This window comes from Physella acuta, unplaced genomic scaffold (genome assembly GCF_028476545.2).
Source record: "Physella acuta isolate Inbredline_101_S28 unplaced genomic scaffold, ASM2847654v3 ptg000875l, whole genome shotgun sequence".
Taxonomy (NCBI): Eukaryota; Metazoa; Mollusca; class Gastropoda; family Physidae; genus Physella; species Physella acuta.
The window spans coordinates 655111-671650 of NW_026732392.1; positions in this window are offsets into that span (position 1 = coordinate 655111).

The following is a 16540-nucleotide window of genomic DNA, read 5'->3' on the forward strand; positions in this document are numbered from 1 at the left end:
CCTCGAACTTTTGATTTATACCTCCCCTCAAACTTTCGATTTGTTTTTCCAACCCATTTGCGCGTCCCCCCCCCCTAAGGTCGGCGCCCGGGGACATATGTCCCCCCCGCCGTCCCCCCCCTCGCTACGCTTCTGCATGCGTGTAGAATGTTTTTAGAAATGTTTTTAAGATGTAGTAAAATAGCATCAACAAAATCACTTCGGAAATTCCTAGGATGAGACCACTTCGTAAGGACAAGCGAGCTATAAGCCTGCTTTCTGTGCTTTGGCTTGATAGATTGACATTTCGTTTAGCGGGGTATAAAAGGGAAGACTGGCTAGGCACATCACTATGCTGGAAGGAAAGTTAGAACTGAGCTATTACAATGTGTTTTTCTTTGATTTATATTGAATGTAAGTGTTTGAGGCATTTTTACTTCATCAAGAGTTTTAATGATATAGTTTTTAATAATTTAGTTTTTTTCATTTTAATTTATTCAAATAAAGTTTTAAAATTTAAACTGTCCTTCCTTCCCCAACCTACCACGAAAGCAAAATACAACCTGTGTAGCTTGTACTATACTCAACCCTCGTGTCAAAGAGTTCCGTCTATAAAAAAAGAGCGCGCGAGTGAACATACGCATGAGCATGAACGAACTCACACTCTTGCATGCCAAACTGAGATTCACACAGATACACATGCACACATACACATATATACACATAAACACATTCACACATGCATATACGCTCACGCATACACAAACACATGCGCACTCATAGACATACATACATGTAAGGACATAAAGTCAGAAATCCACGCATACGTATATATACATATAAAAATATATACAGACATAGATGCACGCAGGTACACAAAAATCTAGACACATATAGACACACACACTACTTCAGTCATATAAAATGATACTCTCTGTTTTACATGTTGATGAAAGTATCGGCCACTCAAGTTTCTGGTGACAAGAATCAAGTGATATTCACTTTAAATAAACAATTGGTTGATTGAAAATTTAAGACCGTTGAGGCCGCAAAAGATAGGCGTCAACAAGAAATATTACATACCATTAAGGAAATCACAGTCACGAAGTCTTTGATGAGCAAAATGGGCTCGCATCAGAGACATCCATCACTGAATCCTTAATACGAACGTCTTAAGTTTTGATACAAATATTTCTTGACAAATAAAACATTCCAGCTCAAATATTTTATGGAACGTGGGACTCTCTAGATAGTGCTGAAACATTGGCTACAAAGGTTACATGTTACATGTTTAAAGAGTTACATAGTTACATACAGTTGATGAAAGTTTGGCTTCTAAAGTGTTTGGCGACAAGAAAGAAGAAATATTTACACTAGTCAAACAATTGTTTGGCGAAACAAATAAAGAGACACAAGATGGCCAACAACAGGAAACATCACATGACATGAGTGGCTTCACAAGTGTGCCTCAAAGTGTTTAATGAACAAAATGGCGGCTACATTCAAAATCTAAAAGTCTTAGCCATGCATGTAATAGACGCTTGTACGTGGAAGGTGGTGGATTATCCATTGTTTGAACGTCTAAATCAAGCTTTGATTCAACTATTTCGTGACAAATACAAAATAACAACTTGTAAACGGGAGTCTATTTTGTTTCGTTTAGATTTATCAAAAAGCTATTCAGACATAGTGGATAATGCTAAAGGTTTGGCTAAAGAGGTCATGCGTTACATGATTAAAGAGTTAGAAAGTGACATACAGTGTGAACAAGTTGCTGAAAGTTTGGCTTCTAAAGTGTTTGGTGACAAGAAAGAAGAAATATTTACACTAATTAAACAATTTGTTGGCGAAACAAATGAAGAGACACAAGATGGCCAACAACAGGAAACATCACATGACATGAGTGACGTCACGGTGTCTGCCTCAAAGTGTTTGATGAACAAAATGGCGGGCTACATTCAGAATTTAAGAGTCAGATTTAAATATGGTTTTACGTGTAAGGTGGTGGGTTATCCATTGTACGCACATCTCAAACACGCTTTGGTTTATCTATTTCAAGACAAATGCAAAATACCAGCTCGTGAAAGGGGTTTTTCTTTTTATAGATCACAACAGTATTCAGTGGATGATGCCAAAGATTTGGTTAGCATGGTCACGCGTTACACGTTTAACGAGTTACAAAGTGGTATACAGTATGAACAAGTTGATGGAAGGTTAGTTTCTAAAGTGTTTGGCCAGGAGAAAAAGAAAATATTCGGACCTGTAAAAAATATTGTTGACATGAAAATTAGCTGTCAATCAACTACTCTGTTTAAAGACGTCACCAGTGTTTCTTCCAGACTTTTTTCTCCGGAGGGGTGGGGGGCACTTGAAATTTTCGGGGGTGGCGGTAGATTTTCTTCGGGGGACATACGGTTAAAAGTAGAAAAAGTAGATATTTCCGATATAAATCGTATAAATGTCGTTTCGTTCGGGGGGGGAGGTTGAATTTTTAACGGTGTACTTAGCCCCCCCGAAGATATGCCTTTTGATGAACATTCAGAATGAATTAGCGGTGAAGCTTAGAAATGGCGTTGTCTGTAGAGTGGTTAATTGTTTAAGACCAAGTGAATTCGTAAAGATGATTGACGAAATAGTGCCTGCTAAAGAATGTTACAGCAGGCAAATCGCAATATCTACGTTTTGCTCTTTTAAAGATGTTAATGTGTCAACTGACAAGCCAGCGTTCAGAATACTCAAACAGTCCACAAGCTCCATGTGTGCGTTTCTCTGTCCACCTCATGTTTATTTGAGGGGAGCAGACGACAGCGATAAATCATTCAAAGCATCAACACGAGTTGCGATTAGAATATAAACAATTACACTTTTATTTCTTTCTTGTACATATTTTAATAACTGACAATGGAGAACATATTTTTATTGTAAGAGATAATTGTCAGCAGCTGACATGAGCTGCAGAGACGTGAACTCTGACATGCCTGACAGGTCATGTGACACTTTGACCTCTGTAAGTAAACCTGTAAAGACGAGTAAAGAATGGCTGATTTTTATCGTAAGGTTTTTGTCAAGAGTTTACGTTGAGAAAGGTGAAGGTCAGGATGGTGTTTGGAGCAAAAAGTGTAAACCAGAATGGTGGCATAGAGAGGTGGGGCTCCAATGGAGAAATCCTACAGGAAAATCTAAAGATAAAGTCGATGACTTAAAGAAAAAATACGAAGCTTTGGCCCGTAGACTTCGTGATGAAAAAAGATTTCCGGTTGAACTGGATGACGAGGCGAGGCTTTGGGATGATGGGAAAACAGACGAGCTATTTCAGCTGTCAATGTGTAAATACATATTGATAACTTTACAAAATTTGATCAGCGATATTTATCGGATCGATCAAAGCAAATTAAATCATTCAATGTATAAGGAAATATCGGAAAAAATAGACACGCTCCATGAAGTCATAAATCAACTGAAACCTGCATGTCATACTACAAAACCTGCAGAAGAGGTTCAGCTATCTGAGTTGACAAATAATGCAAATGATATTGCGGAATCGCGTGCTAGTCGAAATGTTTCTGTAAATAAATCCAAAAAGAAAATTGTGTCAAATAAACATTAAAGATGCTAGATATTCTGCCAATCTTATGATTTATAAAAAGAAGTCTTTAAAATCAAATCAGAAGTCAGATCAGCCGTCATGTAGTAAACAAGCAGGTCTGAAATCTACTTTGCCTGCTGTGTCTTTTTCTTCACACAGTCATCGGTCAACTGATATTTCTAACAAACCTAGCCCTGCAACTTTTAGTAAAATTCTGAAAAGTACAGCCTATGAGGACAAACGTGCAAAATGTGTTGATTCCAATGTAAACAAACGGCCAGGCACTAAATGTAGCGCTTTGTCAGTAGACAGGTTTGTTGTGGTAGTTAGAGACAATGCGATAAAAAATAAAGTCACAGAAAAGAAAACAGCGAAAATGTTTCGAAAAAGAAAAGCAGGTAATGTGGTAGGTAAAACATCAGGTAAAAGAAGAAAAAAATCAAACTCTCCAGCCAAAAATAAGGTTACAACGAGCAATGAACTTCAGTTTTTTGTGGACAGTTTTGAAATTGAATCAAACTCTGATATATTTTCAGAAAGTTTTGAAAATATCACATTCGAGGAAAAGATTGATCTGTTAAATAAAAATACTTTAGAAGCGGAGGCTATACTGTCAGATTTTTCGCATTTTTAATATCTAAACGAATAGTCCTTATTTTGAAGAGTTAAGACCATTTTAAAAAAGGCTATAGATAGTTTTAAAAAAAAAACAACTTAAAATAAACTGTAAAGTAAACGTAAATTTAAATCGTCAGATGACTGCACGCAATTGCACGTCTTCAGATATTGATGATTAAGAAAAAATACTTAATGCTGCGAGCTCTCTCAGTTGATATCAAATAGATTTATATATGAAATTTTAAAATTTGTCTTTGATCATGCTCACAGAACAAAGAACCCAGAATATTAATATTAAAACAAAATTTAAAATTTGCTACGATCTGTTAAAGTGTTAACATTTAGTCAAATTCCAAATCAGTAAAGCAAATGAAAAAAGTAACTGTATGCATTTAAAAAAAGAGGTGTCCAACATTCATCAAACCAAATCAGAGTTTAGATACTTAAACAAAATTTTTTTTTTTGAAGTAAATAAACATATTACCTAACTCATTTATCGTATGAAAATATTGTAAGCAATTTCTCTAAGTTAGTGTATAGGAGACAAGAATATAATCAGCGGAATGTAATAAAGAGGATGTGTCCACCATCATGTAAGATAAATCCAACTTCTTATCTTCAAACACAATGCGATCAAGCTTGTAGTAAACAAGCAAATTACATAAGTCGAACATCTGTAAAAAAAATATCAATTCAGCTACTAATTCAGATATAACTGAAATTCTGCAGCGTTTTCGTCGACATATTGTGAGAAAACAAGTTTACAAAGTTCTGAATCCATTGTTGATGAAATGCGAAGAAAAAAACCCATCTTCAAAAGACACAAAGTTAATGGAAATTCTCAAGGCTTATCTTGATTGTTTTTCTAATCACCACAGGATCTAAGATGTCTTTATGGCATGAATAATAATACAATGATATTTACGGAGAAGAGTTAAAAGCATGTTTAAGATAAGTGAACAGAGAGAGGTCTTACATGAGGTCGAAAAACATTGTGAACTTGGATAATTCATCTGAATGATGAGTATCCAAATATTACTGCAAAACAATAGAAACATTTGGTATTATTTTACCAATAAATATAGATTACTATGTATTAATGCTGTTTGCATCAAAATGCTTTTTTAAAATAAATAAAAAAGTTTAAAATAATTTTTTTATAGATAATGAATAATTATAAATAAATATTATTTTATTAAATATTATTAATTATTTTTAAAATGTGACTGAAATATATTATAATTGTTTAAAAAAAATTTTTTATGAACAATTTTGTTTCTTTTTTTGTATTAGTTATTATACAATTTACTAACAAGAAACAACTTATTAAATGTTACTTCAGATACAACATGAATGTTTTTATTACATGATATGCTCTGCAAATAAAAAGGTCAACTAAAGGCCCTTAATACAAGTAATACACGTAGACAGGTCTCCAGAGTTCCATGCAGAAAACAGATTTGTATGGACGGATAAAAAAGTTGTCACGGTCACTATATCCAGGTGCTGAGTGGAACCTACACCAAATTGAGGCTTGTATGAGTGGGATTTTCATGAAAAATACTTTGTTTATATTAATTGTAAATGTCATTTTAAGAAATCGTTATGTATGTTAACTATCAACTACTTTATCCAATAATACCTTTTCAACATGCCCTCTGATTATCTAGTTTTGGAAGAAATACTAAATTAACATAAATGAAAGATACATTCTTAATTAATTTTGACAATTATTTAATATTAGTTATATCTATATGTATTTTCAATACGAACTAAACAAATAATTTTTCAATTAATTATTTTTTTTTATAATAAATACAATACTTATTATATGTATATCAATCTATATATAAATAAATAAATAAATAAAATAAATAAATAAATAAATAAATAAATAAATAAATAAATAAATAAATAAATAAATAAATAAATATATATATATATATATATATATATATATATATATATATATATATATATATATATATATATATATATATATATATATATAGATACATACATAATTATAACAAATATATTTACCTATTTTGTTTATGATTCTCTTTATTGACATATATATATATATATATATATATATATATATATATATATATATATGTTTGTGTGTGTATATATTCACTCTATGAAGAAAAATGTAATGCGCAATGTCTTTTTGTGTTTGCACAGTATACTATAACAAGAGTGATTGGGTAAGGGAGATTAAAATTTCGCAAAACAGATTTATGTTTTTGCAACCTGTCTCCTATTTCACTTATAACGGAAACAAGTAAATGAATAGATACAGCCATTCTTTAATATTTAAAAAAAATTCCGTCACGTTGCAGCTGGGAATTTGTTTTTCATCTCGACGTGGAATAAGTATACCTATGTAGAACTCCTCACATATTATGTCTTTGATATTATTTTACCCGGTAGTAGATTATGATTCAACAATCTTCTGTCAATTTTAGAGCTGCAGATAGATCAAAATTTTCTGTTTGGAATATTTTGGAAGTAGGAAGTACATTTGCAATGACTTTTGAGATAACTCAACAGAAACTTAAAACTCAAGACTCTTAATTGCTCCAAAAAGTTGAAACGTTGTTGTATCGTTCCAGAATGACATTTTTCTAAATGCATCAAAAGTTGCTTTTTGAAAATGTACGTTTACTAAATAACTTTAAGTAATTCTTCTTGTAGTTTAAAGAGACCTTGAATAACCTTAAAGCAATATTTAAGCACCACACTTTGTCTTGAAGCTAAGGGTGACGATTAACAATGTCACGTCACGTTAACGGTTAGCAAAAGCTTACTCAAGTTATATCTACACACAAGTGGGACACGATCTTTTGTTTATATCTTTAACGAAAATTGAAAATAAATAATGGTTTTGTTGAAATAACAATTACAACGAGCCGACCCGCGGCGTATCATAATTTGTGAATTCAACAGCACCAATGCTGCCACTGAAAATATTTACTTTAAAACACTAAAACCCTTCTTTCCCCAACCCCCTCTCGTGAAAGCAGCCTCCTCTTAGTTACCTCTAAGTTTAAAATCGTTTCAAACTAAATTATGTGCCCGTAATAGCCGTCACTAAACCGGCTCTACGATTGTAAACATTTATCGTGAACCACAGCTTACCAGACCATGTGGGGGCAGGGGTGATAGCGATATGCCTAGAAAGGAAGAGAGGGGACTGTTAGGCGCGCTTACAGCTTGGTGTTTTCTAAGGTCTCCAAGAAGAGAATTATATATATATAGATTATTTTCAAGTAGTATTGTATAATTGAGTATAACTTTGTTGCAAAGTGCTTTACTACAAAGTATGTACTAATGTAAACTAAAATTTACCTTCTTATTATAAATTTAAATGTTTCCACTTATTAGCTGAGAGTGAAGTTTTTGCATATTAGAGCGTCGGTCTGATGTTCTGTGGTGACTTTTATAATACGATGTATTAACACATACATCATTAAATAGTTTATTTTAATTTTTTTTTAAAAATTGTTCGCTAAGTTTACTATCATTGTACTTTTCTTTTAAACGAATCTTCATTAAATTTTGTAAAATATTAATCAATTTTCAGTCTACTGGTACTACTGACATTTATATACACATTTTGTTTTAAAATCGTAAATATTTTTATATAGTTATTAAAGAAAACTACAACGCACGTTACATTATTTTAATCTTGATAAAAACAGTTTGTATTACTTTAATATAGTAGCTTTTAACACTTTTAAAGAAATTAAAACAAACGATATTTTTTAAATATTAGTTTCGAAGAATTAAAAAGTTTTGTTTTCAATTTTTCTTAATCAATAAAATTTGGAGATGTTTTATTCTCAATGCTTTTTAAAATTAATTAAAGTTTGTACAATTATTTATGCTTATTGTCTCTTTATGAGATATTTTAAAACTAGTTTCGTGGGCTTTTATCTTTGAATAAAATTTGGTTAAAAAATATTTTGTTATAATTTTCTTTGAAGAGCTGAGTGCTACGGTAAAAAGTGCTGTTCTTGTATACCATAGATTAGCATTACAGCTTCTATTGTGTCAGAAAATAAGAAATTAAAATCTGTATTTATGCACCATTCCACATGATTTATACTTTACGTATAATGATTTTAGTATCGAAGAAAATTAAATAGCTTTGGCAGTTGAAACAAAACAAAAAAATTACTTCACCAGTATTTTAACTTTCAGTGTGTAGTAGAATTAGAATCACTTACCTTTGATGGAAACCCAACTCACGACTGAAAAATAAATTAATGCAGCTGGTCATAGGTCTGACCACCTGTCCCCTTCCCACGAGAATGTTGTGAACCAGAGATGTCTTATACAGATACTTACATGGCACGCCAAGCTAGATAGTGTACGTGACTAATGAATTTCTAGTTATAACATTTTCTCAGATTTGTTGACATAATGTCGATCTACATTTTCAAAATATAGAGTCATGTCTAAACTACTTCAAGTTTTTATTTACTGTTTTTACCCCCTCCCTCCCTTCTCATCATTACAAATCGCCCCATCTTAAAATAATGTCACACCAAAGCATAAAACCCACATCCCCTCAAAAATTATCCCACCTCAACCCACAAATTAAGTTTAAAAAAAAAAGGTAAAACAAATATCGATTCCTTCAGATGCAAAGCATTTGGCGATATATAAACGACGTCATCACCACAAAATGCCTCACCTTAAAATGACGTCACACCACATTCTACAACTCACTCTCCTTCAAAATGAACGTTTTTGTTTTTTTGAAACATTGTTTTAAAAACAGGAAATAAAATGGTGTTTGTAAACTTTCTGAACCAACTCCCACTCTTCAGAAATGTCATACCTTCCAAACAAGAGGGTTACGTCATTTATTAGTTTTTTTTGTTAATTTTATTACATAACCGCTGGATGCAGCTTTAGTTATAGGTTTTATTTGTATGACTTAAAAAATTAAAATAATTTTTAATATGATGCATTTCAGATTTTTGAAAAAATGATTGATGGGATGGTTTATTTTAATACTTGTAATAAATGGTTTATATCTAAATATTTGAAACATTAAAATGTTCACTAAATGTAACCTGGTAATATCCGGACGAGCAGCCAGCCACAATTAGAGGGTCAACCCACGCATAATTATACCTCTCTTTCCACCCTTTACAACCTTTGCGATAAATCAATAACATTTGTGACGTCCTTCAATCGAACTAACGATTAGGTTAACCCTGTTAGGCCACACTACGAAGAGTAGGGGTAGAGTTTTGTGACGAAGTGTGACGAGGAGGTTGGATTGGGAGGGGGTTGGTAGTGGAGGTGTTCAAAATGCATTTGCATTTTCAAATACACTGTTAAAAGTGTATTCGTCATTTGGTGTTGAAAGATTTTTACACAAAGTGTAATATCAATTGATCAATGTCTCATGGACAGGAGAAGGACTATCTGGGGAACTGCCCAAAAATTGCTTGTGACTGAAAAAAAACTGGAAATAGTTGTGTCCTGGACACAAAAGAAAACATATGTTGCGTTTCTTATGGCTCGCTTATAAAAGTGAAGCAGTTGGCTCTGCGGGACACGTTCGACTGTAGTTTGTTGTTTCGCTTTTTATTAGGTTCGTGTGACGGTTGATTTTCACACGGGCGTTTATCAGCCTATCGCACAACACCATTTTGTCTGGCCTCTTCCCGAACAGAGATGTCTGGCTTGTATACACCTGCCATACGTATAAACGCTGCTCTGAGGGTCATTGGGACACGCAGGCTGTCACAACACGACACACTAGGTCTAGTTGTTGTAAGGCAAAATCGATCCGGGTTTTACGCATGACTAATTGTACACGTAATACATTATAGGACAAGGTACTCTACAGGTTAACCCTGCACAGGAGATTTAAACTACTAGAGCAGCCATCAAATAACAACAAACAGACATAAAACTTTGACATGAACAGACACTTTCATCAAATGACAACAAACAGACCTAACACTTTGACATAAGACGCTTTTGGTAGTATTTCAATGGAGAATCTAAAGGAACAGTATATGTTTGATGTATTTGGCAAACTTAGCTATAATTAGCTTCCTCGGAGCTATAGATAGACATATACCAACAGTTATATTTTGAAAAATTGTTTGGATGAAATTAAATATATGTTTGTTATGATGCCTGTTCTATGAGTATAAATCGGTGCGAACGAATGTTGGTTCGGGTGAATACTTAAAGGATGGAAGAGTGACGCGCACAAAAAACAGTGACATGGAATGTAGAAAACATTTGAAATGTATGAATGCTAGAAAGTTCGGGTTATGATGTTGATGTGAGAGGTAATCTGTGTCCTGTTAATGACAAGCCCATTCGGATACTAAACTGACACTGTTAGTACTTTAAATAAAAGAAAATAATATGAAATAAGTAATCTGTCAAGTATATTAACGCTCTCTGTGACCAAATGTTAACCTATGAGAAGATATATTGGTAGTGAAACGTCCATGGTGGTTGATAACAACAATCTTAACAATGTGCCTGTTTGTTTTTGTGCTTGCGTTTGTATTTATATCTGTAAATCATAATTAATAAATATCATTTTTTCTCACCTCCCCATTAAAATAGACTAACACAAGGCTAACCAATGCGCCTGCTAAAACGTTAAGTATTGTTCTTTGTTGGTCATGTTGTTTTTCTTAAAGACAAGATTCCCGAACGCGATAATCATAATTATAGCCCACACAGTTTACGTAAGGTTTTGTTTTGATTGTTTTCAAGATACGATTTACCTCCCGTCTTATTCCGCTTATAGCAAGCGCACAGAGAATGTATAGTTATTTGCTTTTTCACTAAGTAAGTGATTGAACTATAATATTAATCGGCCTTAGACTGCCTATAAATTATTTTTAAAAAAGCAAAATTGTTTATTTTCTTATTATAATTGTTTGTATATATATATTTTCCAATTTGTAGTAATTATTTTTATATGAAGTTGACACCGCATTATCTACAGCTAGAAATATTTTCATTGTAAACTGATCAGTAACTTTCATCATTCTGTAAAAACAATTACCTACCTCTTCTTAACATGTGGTCGGCTTTAAGGCGAAAAAATCCCTTAGCCTTAATAAAGAAATTCAACGTCTAAAGACAACTTATATAATTTTATTACAAAATAAAGTAATTTTTAAACAAAAAATTAATGACTAATCAAATACCAAATAGGATTAAAAAAATACACATACTTGCTTTGCCACTGACGAGGTATCTGGAAAGTTTGAACAAAAACGTCAAAACCCATATGGTTGACGTGTTTTGGGGTGGGTAGGGGGGGGGGGGGGGAGCAGAGTAGAGTCGTCTGAAAGAAACACTAAATGCGACTTTTGTTTTGTTTGAGCTCAGTTGCAAGGTTTAGGCGTATGATTTAGACTATGTTTAGTATCAATGTGCAGTAACTACGTGTAGATCAAGCTTAAATCCGGTTAAAATGCCGATTCTGGAAAAAAATCCATTTTAAATGACATTTTTCGTTTCCGGTTAAATTTGAAGTTGAGGTGGTGATTTTGGTTTAGGTTTCGGTTTAGAGAAAAAGACAGCACTATAAACTTAGCGCCCGTTGAATTTCTCCCTCAACGGCCATTTATCTCGTTTTAAAATAAAAGTGAATGTTCTTACTTACTCGTATAGAGGTAGTTTTGTAATCGTGCACAGAAATCACATGAAATTTTGATAGTTTCCACCATTTTATTTCTTAGTACTTGATCATATACGGAGTATAGGGACTTATTTTAATCAAGCAACAATTCTAAATCAACATTTATCAAAATTTCGGCGTTTTACGCGTAATCAAGTCGAAAAAACAAAGCTTTGCAATTCTGTCCGTGTGTGTGTGTGTGTGTGTGTGAGAGAGAGAGAGAGAGAGAGAGAGAGAGAGAGAGAGAGAGATAAAGAGATTAAGAACAGTTACAGCTAGGTTGATAACATTTTATGTATAAATATTATAACAAATTGTTTCAACTTTTCAGCGATTTCTGATAACCAGAACAGGAACTTATTCTACTTTTGGTCAAAATCCTGTCAAAATCTATTTATTAATTTGACAAAGATGCATATAAAAATAAAGAAATTAAACATAGGAAATGATGAAAAAAACAATGAAATTCAATGGTAATGCTAACGAAGGCCATTTGTCGACGCCTACACATTTATCAACGAATGAATGTACAGAAAACTCCTTATTGGAGAAGATTTCTAAAACATTCACAAGAAAGGAAAAAGAATTTTCTGAGAATTCTCAAGAAGTGTCTGATATGTTTTTAGAATTGCCCGTCGTGGAGCCGTCACATGATCTAAGACGTCTTGATGACGTGTAGCTGGGGCGAATAGGAGAAGTATGATACAGTGATATTGACGGACAAGCGAAGAATTGAAGTCATGTCGGGGTCGGCGTGGTCGAGTCGGTAAAGCTCATGGTTGCTACACCGAAAAGTCTCGAGTTCGAACCCTCGGGCAGATGAGGCTCGTTAGCTGGGGACAGCCACTCGTCTAGGAGAGACAACTCCAAAATTGCCACTCGTCCAGGAGAGACAACTCCAAAATTAAACAACTACTGCCTTGTAGTTTGTTCTTGGTTGGACAAAGGCTATGGAAGCAGATCCAAAAAGAAAAGCAGGCTGAAATTGGAGTCAATGGCCTCAACGGCGCATAACCAGTTGACACGTACCGCTTAATTGTGTTGGGGGCGTGGTCGAGTCGGAAAAAGCTCATGGTTGATAAATTCGAACAAAGTCTCGAGTTCAACCCACTGGCAGATAAATCTCGATCCCCTTCAACACTAAAAAAAATTAAGAACGAAGAAGAAGAAGAAAAGAGAAGTCATGTTCAAAACCTTAGATAACTGATGTTTTACTAAAGGTCACAAAAACATTTTTAAGTTGGATCATTCCTTTTAACGATGGGCATCCAAATATTTATGTAAAGCAAAAGAAACAATTCCTTTTAGCTTTGCAAATCATTGTGCAATTTTATACTTAAACGCCTTGTGTTTTCAAATTGTTAAAAAAATAATTAAAAAATAATACAATTATTTTGTAAATTATTGGATATATAATAAAGATGATTATTTTACTTTACTAATTATAAATACTGTGTATAAAACATTTAAAATATATTTAACCTATAAAGCAAACATTCATTACATTGTATTGGATAATTTAATTAACTTAAAACATGCATTTATTTTACGCATAAAATACTCTGAACATAAAATGTTTATCAAACGTCCTTTACGCAGTTTGGTGCTTTAATTCAAATACAGTTTACACTCGTAACGTTACACTCATTCCCTAAAACTTAAAGGAACTTAAACTTCTTCGAACATAATTGAACCAAAATGTTACTGTATAATGTTTTGTTACTTTCGCTTTATTTGCGTCACCTCTTTTCTTTTTGCTGGTCTGTTTTTTTTTGCGCAGTTTCCTTTCCTACCTTTTTCCTTGCATGCAGTTAAAACAAACATATCCAAGGGAGTTTTTTTTCTCCAATGCAGCTCAAAATCTACAATTAGTTACAACTTATTCGGGATGCTTTATTCCATGAACTGTTAACCCGCTAATCTAGTTACTCGTTTCTGAAATTTTGCACTTATGACAGAGTAAAATTTAGCTAGCTCGAAAACTCGTAGCAAAAAAAAAAAAATCCCACATGTCGGTGCACTCGTATGTTGATGCACCACTGTATGTATATCATTATACAACCACGTTTTGCATAGTTTGTTATGATTTTGTAAAATATTTTTTATCTCATAATTCAAACAAAATTTAAAAATATAAATTGTCGGAAAGTATTTAATATGTAATATTTAATATCTAGTTTGGTACATGTCCCTTTACCACCATTCTCCAGTGAATAATAGCCTCACAATGGGAAAAGTTAAGGCGACTGGTCATTGTCTGACCACCTATCCTCTTGCTCTCTGGAGGTTAAAAATATTCTTCATCAGCTTAAATGCAATGATGTCGATCTAGTCGGGTCTGTTAAGCTAATGGTTTGTGAACCGAAAAGTCCCGAGATTTCTTACATGAAACTATTATCTTTATCTAAAATGCATTTAAAAAAATGTTTTTAGTATATCAATCAGTTACAAAAACAGTCTTAAAAACACGAAATATCGGCTAAAACATACAGTTCTATAAATAGTGGAAATTTGTCGTCACCATTTTAAGCCTTTCCCTCCCTTTGCCTAGAGCACACTTCATCATAAATTTCCAATCCGCACTCCACCCTGGAAGTGTGACGTCATTTATGGACGACCCCCTCTGCAAAATTGTATTTCCAAGATAGTCAAGATTACAGCAATCTCTACACATGTCTACTTCAAATTTTCTTTGGTGTAATATAAAATAATATACTTTGACAAAAATCAATAAACAATACGTTTATTCTCAGTGTAACAAAATATGTAAAAAAAAAATTGTATTCACGAAAAAAATGGCTTGCAAGTTTTTTTTTATGTATAAAAAAATTGCTGTGTTTTGGTGGGTGGGGATGAACGCCAATGGCCTATATATTTCTAGCTTACAAAGAGCGCTTTTGAAAAGAAACAAAAAATTAATTCGCCCAGTAGACGTAAAATGTCCTAGAAACTAGCACACCGCAGCCGTGTTTATATCCGGACCAGCAGCCGACAACGTGACCAGGTTAACCCAGCAGACGATTTCGCAGTCTGACACAGCCGATCTACACCAGCACACTTCTTGCTGGCGACTTGCCAAAATCCTTGATTCACCGTTCAAAATCTCGACTGATATTTTTTCAAACTTGAACATTTAAAAAATTTGTTTTTTTTTTACAGAATTAGTCTCGTAATGGTCAATTTATTTTAAGGGCCAAAAATAAAAATGTTTTCGTATTTGTTTGAGGGAGTGAGTAAATGTTTGTAGATGTGTTTTGTGTGCATTCATATATACTTAAAGCTTGAAGGTTGGCTACTTAATTGATACAGCTTTATATTTTCAAAGTTTTACTATGCTGAAAAGGCGGAATTTTGCATTGGTTTTTCAACAAACTTATTTTATAGTTTATTATAATACAGTTCAGATTTTAAAAACTAGTGGCGATTATTTATTTTGTATTACAGCTATTAATGAGAATCACGAAGTTATTATCTTCTAAATATTTGTGAAAATTGAAATAATCTTTCGCTTGATTTCCAGGAAAAGCACCGTCACTGAATGTACTTGGTAATATCTGGCAGCCTACCTGGAGTCGAGGGTTAACCCTGCACATTTGTGGCGATAAGTCTATAACAATTATTAGGTCATACCTAACCATGGCACACTACTAGGGAAATGGGATATTGGAAATATAGCGTCGTTGGGGAAGAGGGGGGGTGTTAGAACACACTTTTGGCATTAAAAAAAGTGCAAAATGTTTAGTTTTAGTAGCTTTGTGTTTTTGTAAAAGATTTAAAAGCTTTTTAAAACTACGCATTAATATACTCAATGTTGACGGTGCTTAGTAACGATTTTAGAAAAAAAAAAAAGCCGCTGATCTAAAAAAAAGGAAATATCAGTGGGGTTTGGGAGGTGGTTTAGACTAATGTGTTACGTCGTTTTTGGATTGTCAACATAATATTATGTATAGAATTCCTTACTAAAATTGTGAAACAAGTGTTGTTTATTTAAATATGTTAGACATTTCTCTCGAATTTTCGTGGTGCAATTTAAAGAAAAATATATATATATATATATATATATATATATATATATATATATATATATATATATATATATATATATATATATATATATTTATAAATATATATATAAATATATAAATATCCATATATATATATATATATATATATATATATATATATACATATACATATATATATATCACTCCAGAAGAGATGGCTGATAGAAACATAGCTGTGCATGCCCGCTCCAATCAGCAGCACCGTAAACAGTTAGTTTCCCTATAAACAGCTTATAATCAATATCGATCATTCTTGTTGGAGTTTCATTTTGAAAAAAAAAATTCTATTCGTAATTCATACCGTGCTTTAATCGGAGATTCGTCGTTTTAAAATATGGGAATCACAGATAAATAATCCTAAACACAAAAAAAATTTCTTTATTTTACAGTATTACATGAAATATCCAAACTACTTATTTACTAATAACGTAATGAGATTATTATAAAGTCTGCATTTAATTAATTAATAAACCGCAATAAAACAAGTATAATTCAAATCATAAGCTGTTATCCGAGACTTCTTAACGTTTCTACAAGCGACGAGAGCGATCTCGGTAAAGACTTAGATTAACACACCACAGCACATTCCAACTTTGTTACAGAAACGAT